The 25,503-nt window shown below is 38.9% G+C and overlaps 1 long non-coding RNA gene across 1 annotated transcript; it reads left to right on the top strand.

The window, feature by feature from the left end:
* Positions 1–12,120: 12,120 nt before the first annotated feature.
* On the top strand, positions 12,121–17,105 carry LOC129150057 (uncharacterized). Its single transcript, XR_008556826.1, has 3 exons — positions 12,121–12,136; positions 15,579–15,825; positions 17,068–17,105. It is a non-coding gene; the product is annotated as an uncharacterized LOC129150057 (long non-coding RNA).
* Positions 17,106–25,503: the final 8,398 nt, after the last annotated feature.

The following is a 25,503-nucleotide window of genomic DNA, read 5'->3' on the forward strand; positions in this document are numbered from 1 at the left end:
GAAAGGGGGAGGGATAGAGAGTTAGAAACATCAATGAGAGAGAAACATCGATCAGCTGCCTCCTGCACACCTCCTTCTGGGGATGTGCCCGCAACCAAGGTACATGCCCTTGACCAGAATCAAACCTGGGACCCTTCAGTCCGCAGGCCAACGCTCTATCCACTGAGCCAAACCGGTTAGGGCCATATGGTTACTTTTGAGTATGCTTTTGCTATATATATTTTTGTTGTAATTTTCTTATATATTTTTAATAAGAACCTCATTTGTAACAATGCTTCCTTCTTAAGGCCCATATTGCTTATTGCCTTTCCTGGGCTCTACTAAGGGATCTACAAAAGTGTGCTTCAGAAAATGAAATTTTGATATATCTGCAAATTACATTTGATGTGTTCCTTGTCAAGGACAGCTAGGAATTCCTTAAAAGATTATTACTTGGATTATTTGTGCCTTCTAAAGACAAAAACAATTTTTAATGTTCCCACTGAAGATAGATTATTTTCTCTGAAGTGCTGTTTTTACAATTGCAATGCTTTTTAGTTCATAAACAGGAAATTAAAGCTACCTAGCTGAACAATATTAAAGTATTTTTAATAATCATTATGCCTTAAATTATTTCAAATAAAAGTCTACAATATTATTAAATATAAATATTATTTTAATAACTAGAGGAAATATGTAATTCTGCTAGATCTACCTTTGTAGTTATTTACTTTTAACAAACTTCATATAATTTTACTTAAAGTCCTATGGATAGCTCTCAGAACATAGGGATTAATAAATAGATCATAGAAACATCAAGAAAATCATGCAGATATAAGACTAAAAGACTTAGATATAGGAGTTTTTGTGAAAATTCACTAAATCTTTGTTCAAAGGCCTAAGCTTCTGCTCAAGAGTTATTTTCTATTTAAAAACTATAGTCACCAAGGGAACCCAGAATCTGGCACTAAAAGAAAGCTGTTCTCTTATGTGTTTACTGCCAGACTGTTGTTATCAGACACTTTGTCTACCAAAATAGTTTCCTTTCAATGAACCACATCACCTCTAAAACAGCATCTTCTATAAACATTTTTCTAATTTATTTTCTTTAGTTTTTTTTAAAATAGATGTTCATATTTGTATATTTTTTCTCTCTATTTATTATTTGGGTCTCTCTTCTTCCCTCCATCACCCTCACACATCAAATTCATATGTACCCTATTAACCACAGGTCAACTAAGATATTTTTTGTTCTTTTTATTCATTTGGTTTTGGAGTCATCTAATCCTATGGAAGCATTTGTCATCAATAACCTTATTGCACAGTTCTGCCCGGCCGGTGCAGCTCAGCGGATTGCACGTTGTCCCATGCACCAAGAGGTCACCATTTCGATTCCCTGTCAAGGCACATGCCTGGGTTGCAGGCTCAATCCCCAATAGGGGGCTCTCAGGAGGCAGTCAATAGATGATGTTTCTCTCTCATCTCATCAATGTTTCTATCTCTCTCCCCCTCTCCCTTCCTCTCTCTCTCTAAAAAAAAAGAAATCAATGAAAACATTTTTTTAATTGCACAGTTCTTATGCATATTTTTTCAAATATATCACTCAAACTGGTTTTAATTTCATTAATAAATTTATATGGGCCCAAATCATTCTTTTCAATGGTTCTATAAATGCATGGATATTTCTATTATTTCTGTTTTATATTATTTGTCTATCTACATATCTATTTGCCATTGTAAAGTATGTGACAATAAACATTCTTAAACTTCTATAATCATACATAAGTGCATTTTTTACTCTGAGGAATGGATTCTCAGAAATGAAATTGTTGGAACAGAGTGTAAATGTATTTTTAATTTTTGTAGATGTTGCCAGATGGCTTTCTAAGATGCTTTTTAACAACTCACATCTCTAACAGCAATGTAAGAGCGCTTTTTGCCTATATTCCTGCTGACAATAGATATTATCACTCATTTCAATTTTGTCAGTCTAATATGTGAAATGTGATATCTCATGCTTACTTAAACTTGTATTTTTCTTACTAGCAGTGCATTTTAGCATCTTTTCAGATGGATGCTGGTCATTTGAATTTGCTGTAATGTGCCTTGCATTTTCATATTCCTGACTATTTTTCTTTTAGGGCAGTTCTGCCATGTTCTTATGACACTTGTTGTCTCTGTATTGCAAATGTTTTCTTTAATTATATTTTTTGTTAATCTTGCTCATTTTAATTACTATCATGATTTTTTCTTTAAACAAAAAATAATTTATATCATATGTATTTTTTCAGTTAAGAATGTATTTTCTCCCCTAAGATTGTATATGTATATTCAGGGATTCTTTCTTTTCTTTTCTTTCTTTTTTTTTTTTTGGAAGGCTTTTAGTTTTGTTTTTAAAACATCTATAAAACTTGGACAGTATTAAGCAAAATAAGCCATTCAGAGAAAGATTAAGTATCACATGATCTCACTCATATGTAGAATCTAATGAACAAAATTAACTGATGAACAAAATAGATCAAGAGACATAGAAACATGGAACAGACTGACGAATTTCAGAGGGAAAGCAGGGGTAAGAGGGGTGGGTGGGGAGACATTAACCAGGGAACTTACCCTAGTATATGCATATATGCATAACCCGTGGACACAGACAATAGTGTGGTGAAGATCTGGGAGGGCGGGCACAGGATGGAGGTAGTCAATGGCAGAAAAAACAAAGGAGGCATCTGTAATTCTTTCAACAACAAAGATAAATTTTAAAATAATTAAAAAAAAATAAAACACCTATAATGTACTTTTTGTATTCTAAGATATACATCTGGGTATATGTCATCAATTTTATTTCAGAAACTAGAGGCCCGGTGCACAAAATTCTTGCATGGGGGGAGGTCCCTCAGCCCAACCTGCACCCTCTCCAATCCAGGAGCCCTCAGGGGATGTCCTACTGATGGCTTAGGCCCACTCCCTGTGGTTCTCTGCTCTCTGTGGGGCCTGTCTGCTTGACGCCATGGCAACGGGCAAGCAGGCCCTGCTGTCTGCTGTCTGTTGGCCCCGCTTGCCTGCTCGCCACCGGCAGGACTGCAAGGACTGGGGGACTCCAGCGGCAGGCAAGTGGCGCAGCCGGGCCTGCCTGGAAGCAGTTCGGCTGCGCTGCCCGCCTGCTGCCCCCCGAGACTGGGGGACTCTGGCAGGGCTGAGGGGACTGGGTACCACCATCTTGTGGCTATGGGTGCCACCATCTTATGGCTATGGGTGCCGCCATCTTTGTGACGGAGTGATAGTCAATTTGCATATTTCCTCTTTATTAGACAGGATTGCTTTTTGCCCTAGTTGGTTTGACTCAATGGATAGCATGTCAGCCTGCAGACTGAAGAGTCCCAGGTTTTATTACAGCCAAGGATACATGCCTGTGTTCCGGGCTTGATCCCCAGTAGGGGATGTGCAAGAGGCTGCTGATCAATGATTCTCTCATCATTGATGTTTCTATCTCTCTCTCCCTCGCCCTTCCTCTTGGAAATCAATAAAAATATGTATATTTTTTAAATTTTTGTGTGTTTTTTTGTGCCACTTGCGGGCACTACTTAAACTATTTGTAGAATTCTCTGCTTCTGAAGATAATTTGGGGGATATTTTAAATTCAATTTTTAAGATTTATAGGGCTTTTCCAAATACATATTTTATATTGAAAGCTTTGTGGTAGTATTTATTTCTCTTTAAATTAAAGCATTTCAACTTAATTATCAAACTTATCTGTGTAGTGTTGTTTGTAGAATTAACTTACCGTTTTTATGACTGAATAGTCCATAATGATCCCCTACTTTATTTCTGCTACTCACAATTCCTGAATTATCTCTTTTTTTTATCTTCTTAGATGTTTGTCAACTTTATGACCTCTAAGAAGTTTGACTTTTTCTGTTATGAATAAAGAAGATGTTGTGAATATTCTTGTCAATTTTGTGTGCACATAAGTTTTCAACTCACTCATGTTAATACCCAGGAACATGATTACTCAGTCATATTGTATGTCTACGCTCAACTTTGTAGGAAACTGTCAAACTGTCTTCCAAAGTGGTAGTACCATAATTTATTCTCAGTTCCTGTTAGTTTTTTGCCTTTTCCATTGTCTCAGCAATTTTGATGAAAGATCATATCCTCCTCAGTATGTGATGTTACTATGGTTTTGGCTTTTAGCCATTCTGATTTGTTTACAGTGGTTTTAATTTCAATTTCTTATGACATATACTATTGAGCATCTTTTCATATGTTTATTTGCCATCCATCTTTATTACTGAGATGTCAGTTTACTTTGCCCATTTTTAAACTGGGTTGTTTCTTTTGCTATTATCAAGTGTTGTGTTCTGTATATATTTTGAACACCAGTACATTATCAGGTACGAGTTTTCCAACAATTTTCTCCCAGTTTGTGGTTTATTTTTCTATTCTCTGGACAATGTCCAGAGATTTTAATTTTAATGAAATCCAACTAATCCATTTTTCTTTTATAGATTATGCTTTTCATGTTTCAGCTACAAGGTCATCATCATATCCAAGGTCATCTAGATTTTCTCCTATGTTATATTCTAATTTTTTTTTGTGCTTTAGAAAGCAGTGACAAATTTTGTAAAACATGTAAAGTCTGTGTCCAGATTTAGTTTTTTGCCTTTTCCCAATGTTCCAGCAATTTTGATGAAAGATCATATTTTTTCCACTGAGTTATCTCTGCTCCTCTCTTAAAGATAAGTTTATTGTATTTGTGTGGGTCTATTTCTGGCTCTCTTTTCTGTCCTGTTCATCTGTTAATTCTTTTTTCTGCCCATATCACACTGCCTACATCACTGTAGATTGAAGTCAGGTAATGTCAGTCCTTCGACTTTGAACTTTTTAAATATTATTATGGCTATTCTGGTCTTTTGCCTTTCATATACACTTTAGAATCAGTTTATCAATACCTACAAAGTAACTTACTCAGATCTGAATTAGCCCTTTAATCGTCAACCTGGTGTGGCTCCTGGATGTCAAACTCACAAGCCACCCCTCAGAGTTTTTCTCTCTCAAACTAGTCTACACTGAACCTCTGGCAATTCATGAATTACAGCTTCAAGTGTTCCTGCCACACTGGCTCCCCGGTGGGCTTCTCTCCAGATAGGCTGTGATTTTCTATATCTGCCTATTTCTCTAGTTTTCAGGGAAGCAGTTTGCTCTAGGGCCTTAATTATCTGATGGATTTTTACTTTGTTCAGCTTTTCCCCCCCTTTCTTGTAAATAAGTAAGTGATAATTTCCAAGCTCTATACATGTTAGAATGAAAACTGGGAGTTCCACATGACTGTTACTTAAAGAAAAAGACTTTCTTCCTGTTTTATAAAATATACTCTATAATCATTATTTGTGAACTAAGTTTATGGTGGAAAAATACTTTGTTTTTAAATTAATAACTCTCCTAAGTTTATCTTTTCCTTCATTATTTTTAGTAAACTTTTATTCTCTTGGAAGATGTCCAGTAGCACCAATTATTTGCTTAATCTAATCATTTGTATTATGTTTCTAAATTATTTCTGTAAAATTTTTAAATGACATTATCCTTAGTATTGCATGTTTCTAAAAGAAGGATTATAAATAATTTCTGAAATGTAACTATTGGATGTATGAATATACTAGAGGCCCAGTGCATGAAATGCGTGCACTGGTAGGGTCCCTAGCGGCTGCCAGCCAGGTACTCCCTCCCTTCCCCCAGCCAGCCCCGCCCCTGGTGAACTCCCGGACAAACTCCTAGTCTAGGGGACAATTTGCATACTATGCTTTTAATATGTAGGATATTATATCCTATGATCTAGGCCAGGGGTTTACAAGTTATAGCCAATGAATCAAATCTGGTCCATCACCTGTTTTTATGAATAAAATGATATTGGAATACAACAAGCTTATTTGTTTATATATTGTCAATGGCTGCTTCCACACTATGGCATTAGAGTTGAATATTGTGACAAAAACTATATGTCCTCAAAAGCTTAAATTAGTTATTGTTTGTCCTTTTAGAGATAAGGTTTGTTGACTCCTGATATGAATAATAATAATCACTGATCATGAAAAGTTTTTCATAAAACTTAAATGGAAATAAAAGCACTTTGTTTTAAATTGCATTGTCACTTCAAAGTTTTTATACCAGTGTTTTTCAATCTTCATTAGAATTTAATACTTGTGCATATTTTAAAAATCATGCTAGGGCAAACTAGATATTGAAAACTTAAAATGTAACTAATTGAAAATACATAATGTTCGTTATTTTAATTGAAATATAATTGGCATTTAGCATTATATTAGTTTCAAAGTACAACATAATGTTTTTATATATTGCTAAATTCTCATCATAATAATTCTATTAACGTGATTCATCATATAGAATTACAAATTTTTCTTGTGATAAAACTTATAAAAATTATTCTCTTAGCAACTTAATGAATATACAATGCAACATCATCAAATATAGGCACCATGCTGTACATTATATATCCATGACTCATTTATTCTATAATTGAAAGTTTGTGCCTTTTGACCACCATAAAATAAATTTTATAAAACATGGAGAATATTATAAATATTGTTAAAAATCTTAAAATATAAATATTTTGTGTATTGTCAGACATCTAGCTACAGTTTCTACACTTATTCACAGCTGCCAAAATTGCTAAAAATTACAATTTTTTAATAATGTATATCATGGATACTTATATTTATCTTTTCTATGATGGCTATTTTGCCAGCTTTGTCACAATTAAGTTTGTAAAAGTGACTGAGCTTTAGTCTGACAGACCCTTGAATCTTCACATATGATGGTTATGTCATATTAGCTATGTCATCATATAACATTCAAGCCCACATGCCTAGAATATTCCTATTATTTATATTACATACAATAAAAACAAACCACCAAAAATGGAACTCCCAAAAGAAAAAGAAAAATCACATATTGACACAGCATTTTGGAAACATTCACAATAGACATTTGGTAATGTGGGAACACTCACAATTGACATTTATTTTAAAGTTAAGTGAAAAGACAACTTAAAATAATATTAGATTCATTCAGCATTTGCCACAGATTTTCTGAAAGCAGGGAGTTTCACAATGAAAAAAGGCAGATGGTGTAGAAAATTAATTATAATGTAACTAAAAGTAAAATAAATTATTATAAATTTTAACATGTGATATACAAGTTCAAAGAATATATATATGACAATATAAGATTTTTAAATTTCAATATCTACTAAAAAGTATAGTTCTTCAGGAAAAGTACCTGAAATCTACAAGGCTATAAACCAATGGCATATATTTTCTATCATAAATGAAGCTAAAATTAAAATATTACTTTACATAAAATAGTTTATGCTTTAATTTTGGTTTTCAATTATTGTACATATTATGGATGTCTATTATTTTATTGTCCCTTTAATAAGAAAGCACTTTGTTTAGCTTTTTACCTAAAGAAAGTATTCCCCAGCACCCCCTTGTGGTTTTATTGTGGTTCTGCAACTGACTCTGGCCACTAGGAGGCAAACTTGTTTCTCTGTGTCATTTACAGGTGAAACTTGTGAGATTTGGATAGGAGCTTTCGTTCACTCTTCTTGAAAAAGAGTGGGCCTAGGAATGAAAGTCAAATATTGATAATGGCAGATCCACTATACTAAATGTGGAACACAATGTCATGTTTAAGATTTTATTTTAAACGCTTCTTGTTTCCTTTGTTTAGACAGAGCATACAAAATGTAGTACATAGCCCTAGCTGGTTTGGCTCAGTGGATAGAGCGTTGGCCTGCGGACTCAAAGGTCCCAGGTTCGATTCCGGTCAAGGGCAAGTACCTTGGTTGTGGGCACATACCCAGTGGGGAGTGTGCAGGAGGCAGCTGATCAATGTTTCTAACTCTCTATTCCTCTCCCTTCCTCTAGGTAAAAAAATCAATAATATATATATATATATATATATATATATATATATATATATATATATATAAATGTAGTACATAGAGGTAGAGTACTGTGGCAGTACAACCTAGTATTTAGATGACAGACCTCTAGGTGTGATACCTCATGGTTATCACAGATCAGAAAGCTGATCCTTTATTTACTTATTTGCTATAAGCTATCTTAAATATGGAGGATAAACTAGTAAACAAGAACAAAATTATATCATCTGAGAAAAATAAAAGAAAAAAGTCATACACACAAACAAGCATAATCAGATACTGCTTTGATATTGCAGGCAGCCTGATGATTATGGGGGATAATTTTGAAAGAAGAATGTGTCTAAATAAAGATACCACTTTAAAACATTTTATTTGCTGAGCCAATTCTCTATGTACACATTTTATTCTCCCTTTAGCCATTTTCAAATTTGAGTGAACCCTGCCTTTTATCATGGATGATATTGCAGTTTAGGAGGTCAAACTGCATTAGTTTGCATTCCAACTCACTCATTGACTAGGTGGGTGACTGGGAAAGACATTCTTCTAAATGTTTATACCTTATATTTTTCTGTTGTTGATTTTCCAAATACTTTAATCATCAAATCATCATTTCGATTTAAAAAATTGTCTTTTCTCCCTGATTGTTTATATATATCTGCTATTCTGTAATTTTACAACAGTGTGTCTTCATATGAGTTTCTTTATAAGTATTTTGCTTGGGTTCTTTGATGTTGTTAATTTCAGAATGCCATTTAGACATACTAGTATATTATTGTTACATCCTTCATATTGCTTTATCTCTGGTTCATGTGTCCCATCACTTTGCTGTTCTGTGCTCTGTTTTGAATTATTCCTTCAGATGCATCTCCCCAATTACTGATTTTTTTTTTTCTTTAACTCCATGTTTTCTGTGGTTTTATTCATTCTCAAGTTTGTTATTTTAATGAATATCAAGTCATACATACAGGTTCTATTGTCTTTTGAAAATCTGCCTCTTTTTAAAATATTTTTCTTCTTTTGTTATTCATTATTTTATATTTATATCCTATCTAATAAAAGAGCAATATGCAAATTGACTGTCACTACAACACACAAGATGGCTGCCCCCATGTAGACACAAGATGGCCGCCACAAGATGGCCTGCAGGGGAGGGCAGTTGTGAGCAATCAGGCCAGCAAGGGAGGGCAGTTGGTAGGGACCAGGCCAGCAGGGGATGGCAGTTGGGGGTAACCAGGACTGCAGGGGAGGGCAGTTAGGGGAAACCAGGCCAGCAGGGGAGGACAGTTGGGGGAAACCAGGCCTGTAGGGGAGGCAGTTTGGAGGGACTAAGCCAGAAGGGGAGGACAGATGAAGGGAACCAGGCCAGCAGGGGAGGGCAGTTGGGAGGGGGGGACCAAGCCTGCAAGGGAGAGCAGTTAGGGGTGACCAGGCTGGCAGGGAAGGGCAATTAGAGGTGACCAGGCTGGCAGGGGAGGGTATTTGGGGGGAACCAGGCCAGCAGGGGAGGGAAGTTTGGGGTGACCAGGCCTGAAGGGGAGGGCAGTTGGGGCTGACCAGGCCTGCAGGAGAGGGCAGTTGGGGGGAACCAGGCATGCAGGGGAGGGCAGTTAGGGGTGAACAGGCATGCAGGGGAGGGCAGTTAGGGAAATCAGGCCAGCAGGGGAGCAGTTAGGAGTGGATTAGGCTAGCAGGGGAGTGGTTAGGGGGCAATCAGGCAGGCAGGCAGGTGAGCAGTTGGGAGCCAGTAGTCCTGGATTGTGAGAGGGATGTGTGACTGCCCAGTGGGATTGGGCCTAAACGGGCAGTCAGACATCCATCAAGGGGTCCCAGATTGGAGAGGGTGCAGGCTGGGCTGAGGGACACACACTCCCCACCATGCATGAATTTCATGCACCAGGCTTCTAGTACTTCATAATTCCCTAAATAGAAAGCATATTTTAATTTAATGCTAGGTAAAATTTAAAATTTTCTTAATTGAAAAAAAAAATTTATAATTCTACAAACTCTCCCCTCATTTAAGGTGTAAATTCCAGGATGATTTTCTTTTCTTTTTTTTAATTAAGATGTTTTGTTTTTGTTTTTTTCCTTTTGATTTATCCTCATACCCTTCCTCCCTGTAGCAACCATTATCTTGCTCTCTAAGGCCACAATACCCTCTATCTCCATCCATATTGTTACAAATTGCAAAATTTCATTATTGTTTAAGTAATGTTCCATAATATATATCACATTTTCTTTATCGTAGGTTGCATATCTTAGCTATGACAAATAATTATTCAATGAATATTTGAATATTTTCAAATTTGTGTTTTTGTAGTCTTCAGATAAATACCCAGAATTGGATTTGCTGGATCACATGGCAGCTCCATACTGTTTTTCTTAGTGGCTGCACCAATTTATAATCCCATCAATAGTGCAGGAGGGTTCCCTTTTCTCCACATCCATACCAGCACTTGTTGTTTGTTGATTTTTTTATAATAGCCATTCTGACAGGTGTGAGGAGATATCTCATTGTGGTTTTACTTTGCATTTTCCAGTTGGTTAGTGATATTAAACATCTTTTCATATGTGTGGTGACCTGTCCTCTTTGGAGAAATGTCTTTGAGGTCCTCTGTCCATGTTCAAATTGGATTGTTTGGGGGATGAGGATTTGGTGTTAAATTGTATGAGTTCCTATAGTTTGGATGTTAACCCTTATGGAGTGTATCATTTGCAAATATCTTCTCCCAATTTTTAGGTTGTGTTTGCTTTTTTTTTCTTATTTAGTTTCTCACAACTCCAAAAATAGTATATTTATTTATGTTTAGGATTTTGGATTGTGAGTTCTTTAATGCCAGGGGTTTATTTTCTGAAATGCTGAGCAGCAGAAGGATTTTTTTTTCCCCCTTTGCTGGACAGCCCATGAACTAACAACATGTGACTACCTTAACTTTAGTTTCAGTTTTAGGCTTTTCAGATCATACAGATTTTATATATATATTTATTTTTTTAAATATATTTTATTGATTTTTTACAGAGAGGAAGGGAGAGGGAGAGTTAGAAACATCGATGAAAGAGTGCCCGCAACCAAGGTACATGCCCCTGACCGGAATCGAACCTGGGACCCTTGAGTCCGCAGGCCGACGCTCTATCCACTGAGCCAAACCGGTTTCGGCCATACAGATTTTATAAACTGGGTTTTAATATCCATGGAACAATAGGAGGAAAGACTTGTTGCTATAATTTTGGAGGGAAATATTTTCCACTAACCAAATCCCAAAATGAAGCATTTCTTTTTTCCTTTTTCTTCTTTATTCCCCTTCTCTCCTCTTCTCTCTTCTTCTGTCCTCTTTTTCCTCTCCTATTCTCTTTTTTTCTGGATCAGTCTTTCAATGAAAGTAAAACTCCTTTTACTTGGATCAAGGCTTGCTTATGATACAGGAAAATTGGACTGGAATGCGTGATATTCTCCTGGGCAGGATGGTCCCCCGGCTCTTGTCCAGTGGCGTTGAAGAATGAAACCACGGACAGAAGGTGGTATAGTAAAAGATGGAAACTTATTGAGAAACAAGCACAGACTCCCACGTGGGGAGGGGGAAAGAGTCCCACTGAGTCCCTTTTCTCTATGGTTTATAAAGGCTGCAGATCTTTGTGCCCTGACATGCCCTCTGATTGGTCACTATCCCCTCTGATTTGGTCACTATAGCAACTTCAGAGCTCCAACTTCAAGTGAAGAACTGAGGTTCCCTCCTTCTTCTCCCTTATTGTTTTCCTATTCCTTTTGGGCTTCCTCTTCCCTCTCTGAATGAGAGACTTCCTTTTCTTTATTTCGTAAATGTATACCTTCTGCAGCTCCCAGCTCCCTTAGTCTATGGAAATGTACCTTCTGCTGTTCTGTAGCCCGGTACTTTTTCCATGGACCCCTTAATTCCTAAGATTTTCTAAACCTGCCTATTTCACCCCTAAAAACTCCTTTTACTTACTGGCACATCTGCTCTCTTGCCAACTCCAAGCCCCCTCCCAACACTGTCATTTTTCAGGGCAGCTGTTACTTCAGTCCACTGTAAATTCTATTATCGTCCTGGACATTAGCTTACACGGATTGCTATAGGAATACTGGAGGATGTTTCTACATTATTGAATAGAAGCAAATTATCATATCTATAAAGAAAATAATTTTCCAATGTTATTATTTTAGGTATCTGAATGGTTATTGAGGTAGGTATGGTATTTTTATGCAAAATACAATTTAAATAAAATTTAATATAAAAACATTCTATAAAGCTGAACACTAGCAGCATTGACTTTTTTCAAGCTTTCTAGGATAAGAAAAAGTTCCTTCTAACTAATTATTTGCTCTGATTGGTGTTATAATTCTCTGGAACCCAGCTAATATTGGTGAGACATTAATCTATTCATATGTAAAATGGCATTTCTTCCTTGTCGGAGAAGAAGAATTAGATATATTACTTTTTTAATTTCTTTAGCACTTGCTTTTCACCAGTGAATAGATGGAGACATCTAGCTAAGTAGCTCCCATAGAATTTAAAGGCTAGCATTTTAAAATAGCCGACAAGATTTCTATCGCATTGTACCCTCTGTCCCTTAGTTTTGTCTTCATTGGAAATTTAAAATTGATTCCACTACTTCTGCATAATAGTGGCACCTGCATCTTATAAATTAAGAAATAGAGTCAAAAAGAAGTTAATTGCCTTGCTCTGAGCCACACAGTAAATCAATAGTCGAATCGGTAATAAATGGATTCCTTGGTCACAAATAACCACCCTTTCCTACAAGAACATAAAGCTAATATAAATTAAACTTTAGTCAGACTAAATAATAAAAAAAAAAAAAACGCTCTAAATCCAATGTGTTTTAAAACATCTGAGCCAAGTATAAGGGACTGTTGCAACTATTATTTTTGTATTTTATTCCAGGAATATCTAAGGTTTATTACTGATTAAAGCACTTTAGTTTCATTGTAGAAAATAACAGACAAAAGCCTAATACATTTTACATGCTTGTTGGGGTTAAAAATTAAACTAATTTTAATAACCCTTGTAAGACTTTAAAAATAAGTCCTAATTTGATTTTTTTAATTCCTCCTCAACTGATTCAATTGTTTAAAATATTAAAATTGTTATTTTAATAAGTCAATATTAACTAAGTATAGTTTTATGTACTTATTTACCCCAGAATTATTTATTAGTTTTGTTTCTGATAGAAATGGATGGCAGAAAAAAACTAAGACTCCAAATTTATTAACTAATTACATATTAATACTGCAATTTTTCAGTCTATATGGAAGCATGCCTTTCTCTCTCCCTGTCTTTCTAAAATCAATTTTAAATTTTCATCTATTTATTTATTTATTTATTTATTTATTTTAATGAATCTTTATTGTTCAGATTACAATTGTTTCTCCTTTTCCCCCCCATATCTCCCCACCACCCAGTTCCCACCCCCCTCTCCCCTTACCTCCCCCCACCACTGTCCTTATCCATAGGTGTATGATTTTTGTCCAGTCTCTTCCCGTACTCCCCACACAGACACCCCTTTCCCTCTGAGAATTATCAATCCACTCCCATTCTATGCCTCTGATTCTATTAAGTTCACCAGTTTATTCTGTTCCTCAGATTTTTAATTCACTTGACTTTTAGATTCACTTGTTGATAGATATGCATTTGTTGTTCATAATTTTTTATCTTTCTTCTTTTTTCCTCTTTTTAAAGAATACCTTTCAGCATTTCATATAATGCTGGTTTGGTGGTGATGAACTCCTTTAGCTTTTTCTTATCTGTGAAGCTCTTTATCTGCCCTTCAATTCTGAATGATAGCTTTGCTGGGTAGAGTAGTCTTGGTTGTAGGTTCCTGCTATTCATCACTTTGAATATTTCTTGCCACTCCCGTCTGGCCTGCATGGTTTCTGTTGAGAAATTAGCTGATAATCGTATGGGAGCTCCCTTGTAGGTAACTAACTGTTTTTCTCTTGCTGCTTGTAAGATTCTCTCTTTGTCTTTTGCCCTTGGCATTTTAATTATGATGTGTCTTGGTGTGGTCCTCTTTGGATTCCTTTTGTTTGGGGTTCTGTGTGCTTCCTGGACTTGAAAGTCTATTTCTTTCATCAGGTGAGGGAAGTTTTCATTCATTATTTCTTCAAATAGGTTTTCAGCATCTTGCTCTCTCTCTTCTTCTGGTACCCCCATAATTCTGATGTTGGTTCGCTTGAAGTTGTACCAGAGGCTTCTTACACTATCTTCAACTTTCTGAATTCTCTTCTCTTCATGCTTCTCTGGAGGAGTGTCCTTGGCCTCTTTGTGTTCCAAATCTTTGAGTTGATGCTTGCGATCCTCTAGTCTGCTGTTGGGTCTCTGTATAATATTTTTTATCTCAGTCAGTGTATGTTTAATTTCTAGTTGGTCCTTTTTCATATCCTCGAGGGTCTCATTGAATTTATCGGCCTTTTCCATGAAATTCTTGAAAAACCTTATTACCATGGTTTTGAATTCTATGTCCAGTCGCTTTTTCTCCTCCATTTCTTTGGTTTGTGATCTGTTTCCTTGCTTCCTCATTTTCTCTGCTTCCCTGAGTTGGTAGGGTAGTTTTGTGTACTAGGTGTCCTATTGGTTCAATGGGTCAGCCTCCCAGTTACTTGAGGTGGGCAATCTTGGTGTATCTTTGTGTACTGTGTGCCCCCCAGCAGGAGCTACAGCAAGAACTAGTTTTCTCCTCCTTTGCTTGGGCGGTTTTGGAGCAGTCTGACTGGAGCTACAGTTTATTTGGTTAAGCTGCCACAGAACAGGCCATTTATATGCAAAAGCCGCTGTGTGGAGCCTGGACGGGTTTGTAGAATGTGTGGGGCGGGGTCTCAGGGCGGGGCAGGGTCTCAGGGCGTCACTAGGCTGGGGCGTGGCCAAAGGCGATGGCTGGCGTCAGCCGTCTCTGCCTTTCTGCGTTTCCAAGTCCCCGCGCCCCGCGCTCCAGCGCAGTAAACAATGATTGCTGGGCGCACCTCTGCAAAAAAGTCACTCTCACTTTCCCACCCGATGGCTGAGAGTCCAGCTTCTCCCCATAGGCATCTGGGTCCCCCGCGTGTCCTCAGAAACTGGATTTCAGAGTGATCGGGAGCTTGTCTCCCTTCGGGTTGAAGAAAAGCCGCGCACCCAGTCTCCCGCCGCCAGCCCGATTCGCGCACCTCCGTACCTCAGCTTTTCAGCGTTTGTGCTCCTTTCTCCCCTTAGTTGTAGATCTACCACTCAGCCAGCTTTCCCGTGGTTCTGGGTGGTAGATGTTTTGTATTTTAGTTGTATTTTTGAAATTGTTGTGCGAGGCAGCAGATTAGTTGTTTAACCATGCCGCCATCTTGGTTCCTCCCTAAATTTTCATCTATTTAAATAAATAAAATTGCAGCATATAGGCAGAAAGACCTATACTGTATTATCATTTGTATTTATCTATTTGAAAACTATCTTGTCATTGCCTAAATTTACCTCTCTCTGATAAATCTTAGGGAAGAAGGAGAATTCAACCTATAATAAATTTCAAAATTTTACAAAGACTTTCCTCTATTGCAATTGTTTTTAATCCTGGTTATATACATTCTTTTATAATTTGACTGTGGTGAAACCTAACCATTGACATTCTTCTTTTATTTCTACAGTTGATTATTGTATACTAGAGGCCCGATGCACGAAATTCACGCATGGGTAGGGTCTCAAGGCCTGGCTGGCGATCAGGGCTGATCTGTGGGGCAACTGGCAGGGCTATCAGGGGGCCCCCACTGGCACCGCCTGCTTGCCAGCCCTGCCCCCCACCACCGCTGCCACTGCCCGCCTCCCTCTGCAGCCCTTTTGTTTCAGGGCCTGTGAGCTGAGAGCAGCTCCTGCGTTGAGCGTCTGCCCCTGGAGGTCAGTGCAGGTCATAGCAACTGGTCATTTCACCAGTTATCCCACCATTTAGTCGATTTGCATATTAGGCTTTTATTTTTATACTAGTGGCCCAGTGCACAAAATTCGTGCATGGTGGTCCCTCAGCCCGGCCTGCACCTTCTCTAATCTGGGACCCATCGAAGGATGTCCTACTGCCGGTTTACAGGGATCAGGCCTAAACTGGCAGTCAGACATCCTTCTCGCAATCAGGGACTGCTGGCTTCTAACTGCTCACCTGCCTGCCTGCCTGCCTGATTGCCCCTAACAAATCTGCTTGCTGACATGCTCACCCCCAACTGCCCCAGCACCACCAGCCTGCTCACTTCCAAATGCCCCCCCACCAGCTTGATCACCCCCAACTGACCCTGTGCCAGTTTGCTGGCCCCCAACTGCCCCCCTGCTGGCCTACTCACTCCAAACTGACCCCCCTTGCTATCCTGATCACCTCCAACTGACCCCCACTGACGTCCTGCTCACCCCCAACTGGCCCCCCTGATGGTCTGCTTACCCCCAACAGCCCCGCCCCCCACCAGCCTGATCACTCACAACTGCCATCCCATTCTGGCCTGATCACTCACAACTGCCCTCCCCTCTTGGCCTCTAACCGCCTCTACCTCGGCCCCGCCACCATGGCTTTGTCCAGAACAACTTTCAGAAGGTCACTTGGAAGGTCTCCCAGTCTAATTAACATATTACCCTTTTATTAGATAGATAGAGGCCTGGTACATGGGTGGGGACCAACTGGTTTTCCCTGAAGGGTGTCCCGGATGGGGGGGGGGGAGTTCCCTTGGGGTGTGGGGCAGCCAGGGTGAGGGGCTGAGGGCCATTTTCAGGCTGATCAAGCTCCCCAGTGGGGACCCTCACCCCATGGGGGTGTGGCCAGCCTGGGTGAGAGGCTGAGGGCTGTTTTCAAGCTGGCCACACCCCCTTTAGGGTGGGGTCCCCACTGGGGTGCCTGGCCAGCCTGGGTGAGGGCTGATAGCTGTTTGCAGGCTGGCCACACCCCCTTCAGGATTGGGGTCCCCACTGGGGTGCCTGGCCAGCCTGGGTGAGGGGCTGATTGCTATGTGCAGGCTGGCCAAGCCCCCAGTGGGGACCCTCACCACATGGGAGTGTGTCCAGCCTGGGTGAGGAGCTGAGGGCTGTTTTCAGGCTCTCCACGCCCCCTGGTGATCCAGGCTCCCAGCCCCTCCTTTTTTTCTTTTTTCTTTTTTTTTTCAGAGCCTCCTTGAGCGGAGGCCAGAGCTGGCTGGAAGCAGGTATCTGGGATTTATTTATCTTCTATAATTAAAACTTTGTAGCCTTGAACGGAGGCCAGGGCTGGCCAGGGCAGGTGGGAAGCTTGGCTTCCTCCATCGCCAGGGGCAACCCACGCCTCCTGCTTGCTCCAGCTCCATGGCCACCGCCACCTTTGTTGGGTTAATTTGCATACTCGCTCCTGATTGGCTGGTGGGCATGGCTGGTGGGTGTATTGGAGTTACAGTCAATTTGCATGTTTCTCTTTTATTAGTGTAGATAGGATATTCCGGGTCAATACCCAGTGCTTTAGAGGTTTGAGCTCAGTTCACATATGCTTAGTTTCCCCAGGTTTCAGATATGAAAATTATATAAAAATGTTCTATGACAAATAAGTAAATAAAGGATCAGTTTTCTCATCTATAAGAACCATGGGGTATCACACCTAGATGTCTGTCATGTAAATACTAGGTTTTACTGCCACAGTACTCTACCTGAATGCACTACCTTTTGTATGTTCTATCTAAACCAAGGCAACAAGAAGAGTTTAAAGTAAAATCTTAAACATGATATTGTGTTTCACATTTAGTGTAATGGATCTTCCATTACCAATATTTAACTTTCATTCCTAGGCCCACCCTTTTTTAATAAGAGTGAAAGAGAGAAGCCTATGTATTCAAATCTTACAATAGTTTCATCTGTAAATGACACAGAGAAAAGTTTGCCTCCTAGTGGCCAGAGTTAGCTGCAGAGCCACAATAAACCACAAGGGAGCATTGGGAAACACTCTCTTTAGCTAAAAAAAAAAAAACTAAACAAAGTGCTTTCTTATTAAAGGAACAATAAAATAATAGACATCCATAATATGTATAATAATTGAAAACCAAAATTAAACCATATAGTGTTTTATGTAAATAAATATTTTATTTTAGCTTCATGTATGGTAGAAAATATAAGATATTTCAAGTTCCATTATCTACTAAAAAATGTGAAAGATGTCTGTTAATTAATTTTAATATATATTTAAAATGTAATGGAGGAGGAGGAGAAAATGGCGGCAGAGTAGGCAGATGTGTTCCCAGCCTGGTCCTGGAGCAGAAAGAGAGAACAGCTGAGGGTCGCACTGGGAGTGTTTGTTAGCGAGCTGAGGGACAGCTAAATGCCAGGAGAAGGTGGGGGACTGCTGGACAGGGTTCCCCTGACAGGGCAGCCCCCACGGCAGCTGGGTCCCCTCCTGGAGCTATGGGCACGGACAGTGAAATCTCGCCATCTTGAAAGGGAAGGTGGACATTGTCCGAGGCCTGAAAATCAACAACTGCAACAACCACCCAACAACTGTTTGCCCCAGAGAACCGATCCCAGGAGGCGTGAATGCTTGAACTCAAAGGTGCTCTTCACTCCACCACTCAAAGGTCAGATTTCTCCAGTGATAGGGTGAGGTTCTAGTCCCTGCGGGAGAGAGAAACGCCCATGTGCACACACGGTGGGAGTTGGATGACCAGGGAGGTCTGAGCCGGGAGAGGTCTGTGGCTGTTGGGGCCGGTGTGATCCGTGATTGTGGAAGGGGGCCTCAGAGCTGCTAACAGGGAGGAATCTCTAAAGAGCAACCGCTTTTGATCTGATGCGGAAGGGATAGACTGGGAGTTTCAGGGGCGAGCAGTTGGCTTGAACTTGCCCACCAGCCTCTGCAAACTGGTACTGAGTGCCATAGAGGAAAAAAGGCTAGAGAGGCCTTAGAGTCCTGGAAGTCAACCCAGAAACACTGCCACCCAGAGGCTGAAGCACAAATTAACTCTGGTCTAATAAAAAATAAAGGAACACCAGAAATTAAGACACACCCTGCTTAAAAATCAAGACTGAATTACAACACTGAGGAGCAGTGAAACGCAGAGAACTGCAACACTGTCCAGACTGGGAAACAGGTGTGCCAAACAGAACAACAGAGGAAGTGAATGACCTTAATTATGCACATTTTTAAAAATATATTTTTAATTTTTTTATTTTCATTTTTTTGCATCATTTACTTAAGAAACTATATTTTTTTCTTTTTTCCTCACTTGATTTTACCTTTTTAATTATTACATTTTTATTTGCAATCAACATTATTACTACTACTATTTTACCTTTTTTATTATATTTATTTTTGGGTCTTTTTTATTATTATTTTTTTTAAAGTGTCATTTTATTTTCTCTTTATTTTACTTTGGGATTAGTGTTCTACAGTCTATTTTCGCCTTTCCTTCACCATCGTTTTATTCTACCTCAGCTCTACCTTTATGCCATCACTCTCTGCCTAATCTTTCCCCTTTTGATTTCGTGTTTATCTTAACCCTTTATTGCTCTAGATTTTCCCTATTCTTTCTGTTTACCCCCAGCTAAAATTTCACCCTACCTATATATCTAATCTCCAATCCCCTGCTCCAAGTCCATACAAACTTCTCTCTTCACTGTCTTAACTAAAAAAAAATAAAAAATAAAAAATGTTTTTCTCTCTGTCCTTTAGTTGTTGTTTGCTTGAATGTTGATTATATCGAATTTTTATGCTTTTTTGTGAGATTGTTTTGCTTATTCTTTTTTGTTTGTTTGTTTGCTGTATTTTTATTTGTTTTTTACTTCTGTTATCCCTTACCTCGCTTGATATTAGTTGGTATTGTAGGTTGTATTAATCACCAGGTACTTGTTGTTGGCATTTGCTGTGATCAGTGATTGTTCTATTGGAGTTTTATCCCCAAATATATAGTTTGTTCCTCTTTTCTCTCTTAGTCTTGTTCTAGTCTCTTTTATTCTTTCTTCTCATTTCCCCAATTTCATTTTCGACACTCTTTTTTTCTCTTTTTTTTTTTTCTCCTTACTTTCTTTTTACTCTTCTTTCTCTCCTATCCCCTAATTTACCTTTCTCTGGTGGTCACCTTTATTAGAGATTATTAATATTGTGAATACATCGCTGTTCAGTGCCTGGTGTGTTGTACCTGGTTGTGTTGTATTTTGTGCCTTTAAATCAACGCAGGAGAGAGAGAACTACATAACCAGAACTACATAACCAGAAGAGAGACCATGGGGAGACAAAGAAACAGCCCGCATAAGAAAGAAAAGCAGGCATCACCAGAAAAGGAAGTAAATGAATTAGAGGCTAGCAACCTATCAGAGAAAGAATTCAGAGAAATGATCATAAGGTGGCTGAAAAGAATGGAAGACAAATTCGACAATATGAGTAAGAACCAAGAGGAAATGAAGAAGAACCAAGAAGAAATGAAAAATGACATCACTGCTGTAAAGAACTCAATAGAAAGCATCAAGAGTAGACTAGAAGAAGCAGAGGACCGCATAAGTGAGCTAGAAGACAAGATGGAAAAAAATACCCAAGTAGAGCAGCTTCTAGAAAAGAAAATGAAAAAGCAGGAGGAGAGCCTAAGGGAACTTTGGGACAACACAAAACAAAACAACATCCGCATAATAGGGGTTCCAGAAGGAAAGGAAACTGATCAAGGAATAGAAAACCTGTTTGAAGAAATAATGACGGAAAACTTTCCTGATATAGGGAAGAAAAAACCCACACAAATCCAAGAAGCTCACAGAGTCCCAAACAAAATGAACCCCAAAAGACAGATGACAAGGCACATTAAAATTAAATTGGCAAACACCAACAACAAAGTAAGAATCTTAAAAGCAGCCAGAGAAGGACAGAAAGTTACATACAAAGGAACCCCCATCAGACTAGCAACTGATTTCTCAACAGAAACTCATCAGGCCAGAAGGGAATGGAATGAAATATACAAAGTCATGCAAGGGAAGGGTCTCAATCCAAGAATACTGTACCCAGCAAGGCTATCAATCAAAATTGAAGGTGAATTCAGAAGCTTCACAGACAAAAAAGGGCTAAGGGAATTTATCACTACCAAACCAGCAATGCAAGAAATGCTAAAGGGTCTGCTGTAAAAAAACAAACAAACAAACAAAAAAAAAACCTAGAAAGCGAAGAAGAAACACAGGAGTAGAGAATAAAAATGGCGACAAATAAGTACCTATCAATAATAACTTTAAATGTAAATGGATTAAATGCCCACATAAAAAGACATAGGGTAGCTGAGTGGATAAGAAAACAAGACCCATATATCTGCTGTCTGCAAGAAACCCACCTCAGAAAAAAAAACAAAAACGCACACAGATTGAGGGTGAAGGGATGGAAAAAGGTTTTCCAGGTGAATGGAAATGAAAAAAAAGCTGGGGTAGCAATACTTATATCTGACAAATTAGATCTCAAAGTGAAGGACATAACAAGAGATAAGGAAGGTCACTTCATAATACTAAAGGGAGCAATCCAACAAGAAGAAATAACTCTGGTAAACATATACACACCCAATACAGGAGCACCCAAATACATAAAAAATCTCCTGGAGGATATCAAGGGAGAGATTAACAGAAATACAATCATAGTAGGAGACTTTAATTCACCATTATCACCACTGGACAAATCCTCTAAACAAAAAATCAGCAAAGAAGCATTGATCCTAAATGACTCACTAGACAAGATGAAATTAATTGACATCTTCAGAAAATTTCACCCCAAAGCCACAGAATATACATTCTTCTCAAGTGCACAGGGGTCATTTTCAAAGATAGACCATATGTTAGGACATAGGCAAAGTCTCTCCAAATTCAAGAAGATAGAGATCATATCAAGCATCTTCTCAGATCACTGTGGCATAAAACTGGAAATCAACTACAATAAAAACAATCCAAAGAAATCGAACACATGGAGACTAAACAGCATGCTATTAAACAATGACTGGGTTACCAGGGACATCAAGGAAGAAATAAAAAACTTCACGGCAACAAATGACAATGAAAACACAACAATCCAAAATCTATGGGACACAGCGAAAGCAGTCTTGAGAGGGAAGTTCATAGTTCTGCAAGCCTACTGCAAAAAACAAGAAACAATGGTAATAAATTACCTAACCCTACAACTCAAAGAGTTAGAGAGAGAGCAACAAGAAAAGTCCGGTGTAAGTAGAAGGAAGGAAATAATAAAGATCAGAGCCGAGATAAACAACAAAGAGACCAAAGAAACAATACAAAAGATCAACAAAACCAAGAGCTGGTTCTTTGAAAGGATAAACAAGATTGATGGACCTCTAGCCAGGCTCACCAAGAAGCAAAAAAAGAGGACCCAACTAAACAAAATCAGAAATGAAAGAGGCGAAATAACAACAGACCCCGCTGAAATACAAAGGATTGTTTCAAAATACTATGAACAGCTCTATTCCAACAAACTGGACAACCTGGAGGAAATGGACATATTCCTAGAAAAATATAACCTTCCAAAACTCAATCAGGTAGAATCTAAACAGCTCAATAGCCCAGTAACTATGGAAGAAATTGAAGCAGTCATCAAAAGGCTTCCAGCAAACAAAAGCCCGGGGCCAGAAGGCTTCACAGGAGAGTTTTACCAAACATTCAAGGAAGAACTAAAACCTATCCTCCTCAGACTATTCCAAAAAATTCAAGAGGAAGGAACACTTCCAAGCTCCTTCTATGAAGCCAGCATCACCCTGATACTAAAACCAGATAAAGACAACACAATGGAAGAGAATTACAGGCTAATATCCCTCATGAACATAGATGCCAAAATCCTCAACAAAATTCTAGCAAATCGGTTCCAGCAGTACATCAGAAAGATCATACACCATGACCAAGTAGGATTATCCCAGGGATGCAAGGATGGTACAATATCCGTAAATCAATAAACGTGATACATCACATCAACAAACTGAGAGACAAAAATCACATAGTCATATCAATTGATGCAGAAAAAGCATTTGACAAAATCCAACACTCTTTCTTGATAAAAACTCTCAACAAGGTGGGAATAGAAGGATCATACCTCGACATAATAAAAGCTATATATGATAAACCCATAGCAAACATCATACTCAATGGACAAAAACTAAAACCATTTCCCTTAAGAACAGGAACAAGACAGGGATGCCCACTCTCACCACACCTGTTTGACATAGTACTGGAAATATTAACCATTGTGATCAGACAAGAAGAAATAAAAGGCATCCAAATTGGAAAAGAAGAAGTAAAGCTATCCTTATTTGCAGATGACATGATACTGTACATAAAAAACCCAAAAGATTCCATCAAAAAATTAATAGACTTATTAAATGAATTCAGTAATGTAGCAGGATACAAAATTAATGCCAAGTAATCTATGGCCTTTCTATACACCAATAGTGAACTTATAGAAAGAGAGACTGAAAAAGCAATCCCATTTACCATCGCACCAAAAAAATTAAGATACCTAGGAATAAACTTAACTAAGGAGGTAAAAGACCTATACGCGGAAAACTACATGACACTGAAAAAAGAGATAGAAGAAGACGTAAACAGATGGAAGAACATACCATGCTCATGGATTGGTAGAATCAACATCATTGAAATGTCCATACTACCCAAAGCAATCTATAGATTCAATGCACTCCCCATTAAAATATCAACAACATACTTCACAGATTTAGAAAAAACTCTCCAAAAATTCATCTGGAATAAAAAAAGACCCTGAATAGCCACAGCAATCCTGAGAAAGAAGAATAAAGTAGGTGGGATCTCAATACCAGACCTCAAGCTGTATTACAAAGCCACTGTTCTCAAAACAGCATGGTACTAGCACAAGAACAGACATATAGATCAATGCAATAGAATAGAGAATCCAGATATCAACACAAACCAATATGCTCAATTAATATTTGACAAACGAGGCATGAACATACAATGGAGTCAAGACAGTCTCTTCAATAAATGGTGTTGGAAAAATTGGACAGATACATGCAAAAAAATGAAACTGGATCACCAACTTACACCATACACAAAAATAAACTCAAAATGATACAGGACTTAAACATAAGACGGGAAACCATAAAAATACTAGAGGAATCCACAGGCAGCAAAATCTCAGACATATGCCAAAAGAACTTCTTCACTGATACTGCCCCTAGGGCAATGAAAGCTAAAAAGAAAATAAACAAATGGGACTACATCAAAATAAAAAGCTTTTTCACAGCAAAAGAAACCATCAACAAAACAACAAGAAATCCCACTGTATGGGAGAACATATTTGCAAATGTTATCACTGATAAAGGTTTAATCTCCAACATCTACAGGCAGCTTATACAACTTAATAAAAGGAAGATAAATGGTCCAATAAAAAAATGGGCAACGGACCTAAATAGAATCTTTTCCAAAGAAGACAGAAGGAAGGCCAAGAGACACATGAAAACATGTTCAAAGTCACTTATTATCCGAGAGATGCAAATCAAAACAACAATGAGGTACCATCTCACACCTGTCAGAATGGCTATCATCAACAAATCAACAAACGACAAGTGTTGGCGAGGATGCGGAGAAAAAGGAACCCTCGTGCACTGCTGGTGGGAATGCAGACTGGTGCAGCCACTGTGGAGAACAGTATGGAGTTTCCTCAAAAAACTGAAAATGGAACTCCCATTTGACCCAGTAATCCCACTCCTAGAAATATATCCTAAGAAACTGGAAACACCAATAAGAAAGGATATATGCACCCCTATGTTCATAGCAGCACAATTTACAATAGCAAAGATTTGGAAACAGCCTAGGTGCCCGTCAGCAGATGACTGGATCAGAAAACTGTGGTATATCTACACAATGGAATACTATGCTGCCATAAAAAAGAAGGAATTCCTACCATTTGCAGCAACCTGGATGGAATTGGAGAACATCATGCTAAGTGAAATAATCCAGTCCATGAAAGAAAAATACCACATGATCTCACTCATCTATGGATAATAAAGAAAATTATAAGCTGTTGAACAAAAAGATAGATACAGAGACAGTAAAGCATCAAACAAAAGGTCAAATTACAGCAGGAAGGTAAGGGAGAGGTGGGGGAGATAACGGATCAACCGAAGGACTTGTATGCAAGCATATAAGCATAACCAATGGACACAAAACTCTGGGGGGGTGAGGGCATGTATGGGAGTGGGGTGGAGGGGCAATGGTAAGATATGTACACATATAATCCTACCTTATAATAGAGAACCATGCAAATTGACCGCACCTCCGCTATGCCCATGATTGGGCCTGCAAGAGGCTGGGGGCGGGACTCCGGGTGGCCTATCTGGCCGTTGAGAAAACCAAGATGGCGGGGCCAAATCCTCTTACTTCCGGGGGTCCTGGGGAGCGATGGCAACCCTAGAGGGGCGTGGCGGGCACGGCCAGCAGCCTCCCGGGGGTCCCGGGACCCATCGCCACCCGGGGGGGGCGTGGCCGGGCTCGGCCAGCAGCCTCCTGGGGGTCCCGGGGCAGATCGCGACCCCGGGTGTCGTGGCTGGGCCCAGCCAGCCGCTCCTGGGGCGGGGTCCCCGGGCGATCACCACCCTC

This window comes from Eptesicus fuscus, chromosome 8 (genome assembly GCF_027574615.1).
Source record: "Eptesicus fuscus isolate TK198812 chromosome 8, DD_ASM_mEF_20220401, whole genome shotgun sequence".
Taxonomy (NCBI): domain Eukaryota; kingdom Metazoa; phylum Chordata; class Mammalia; order Chiroptera; family Vespertilionidae; genus Eptesicus; species Eptesicus fuscus.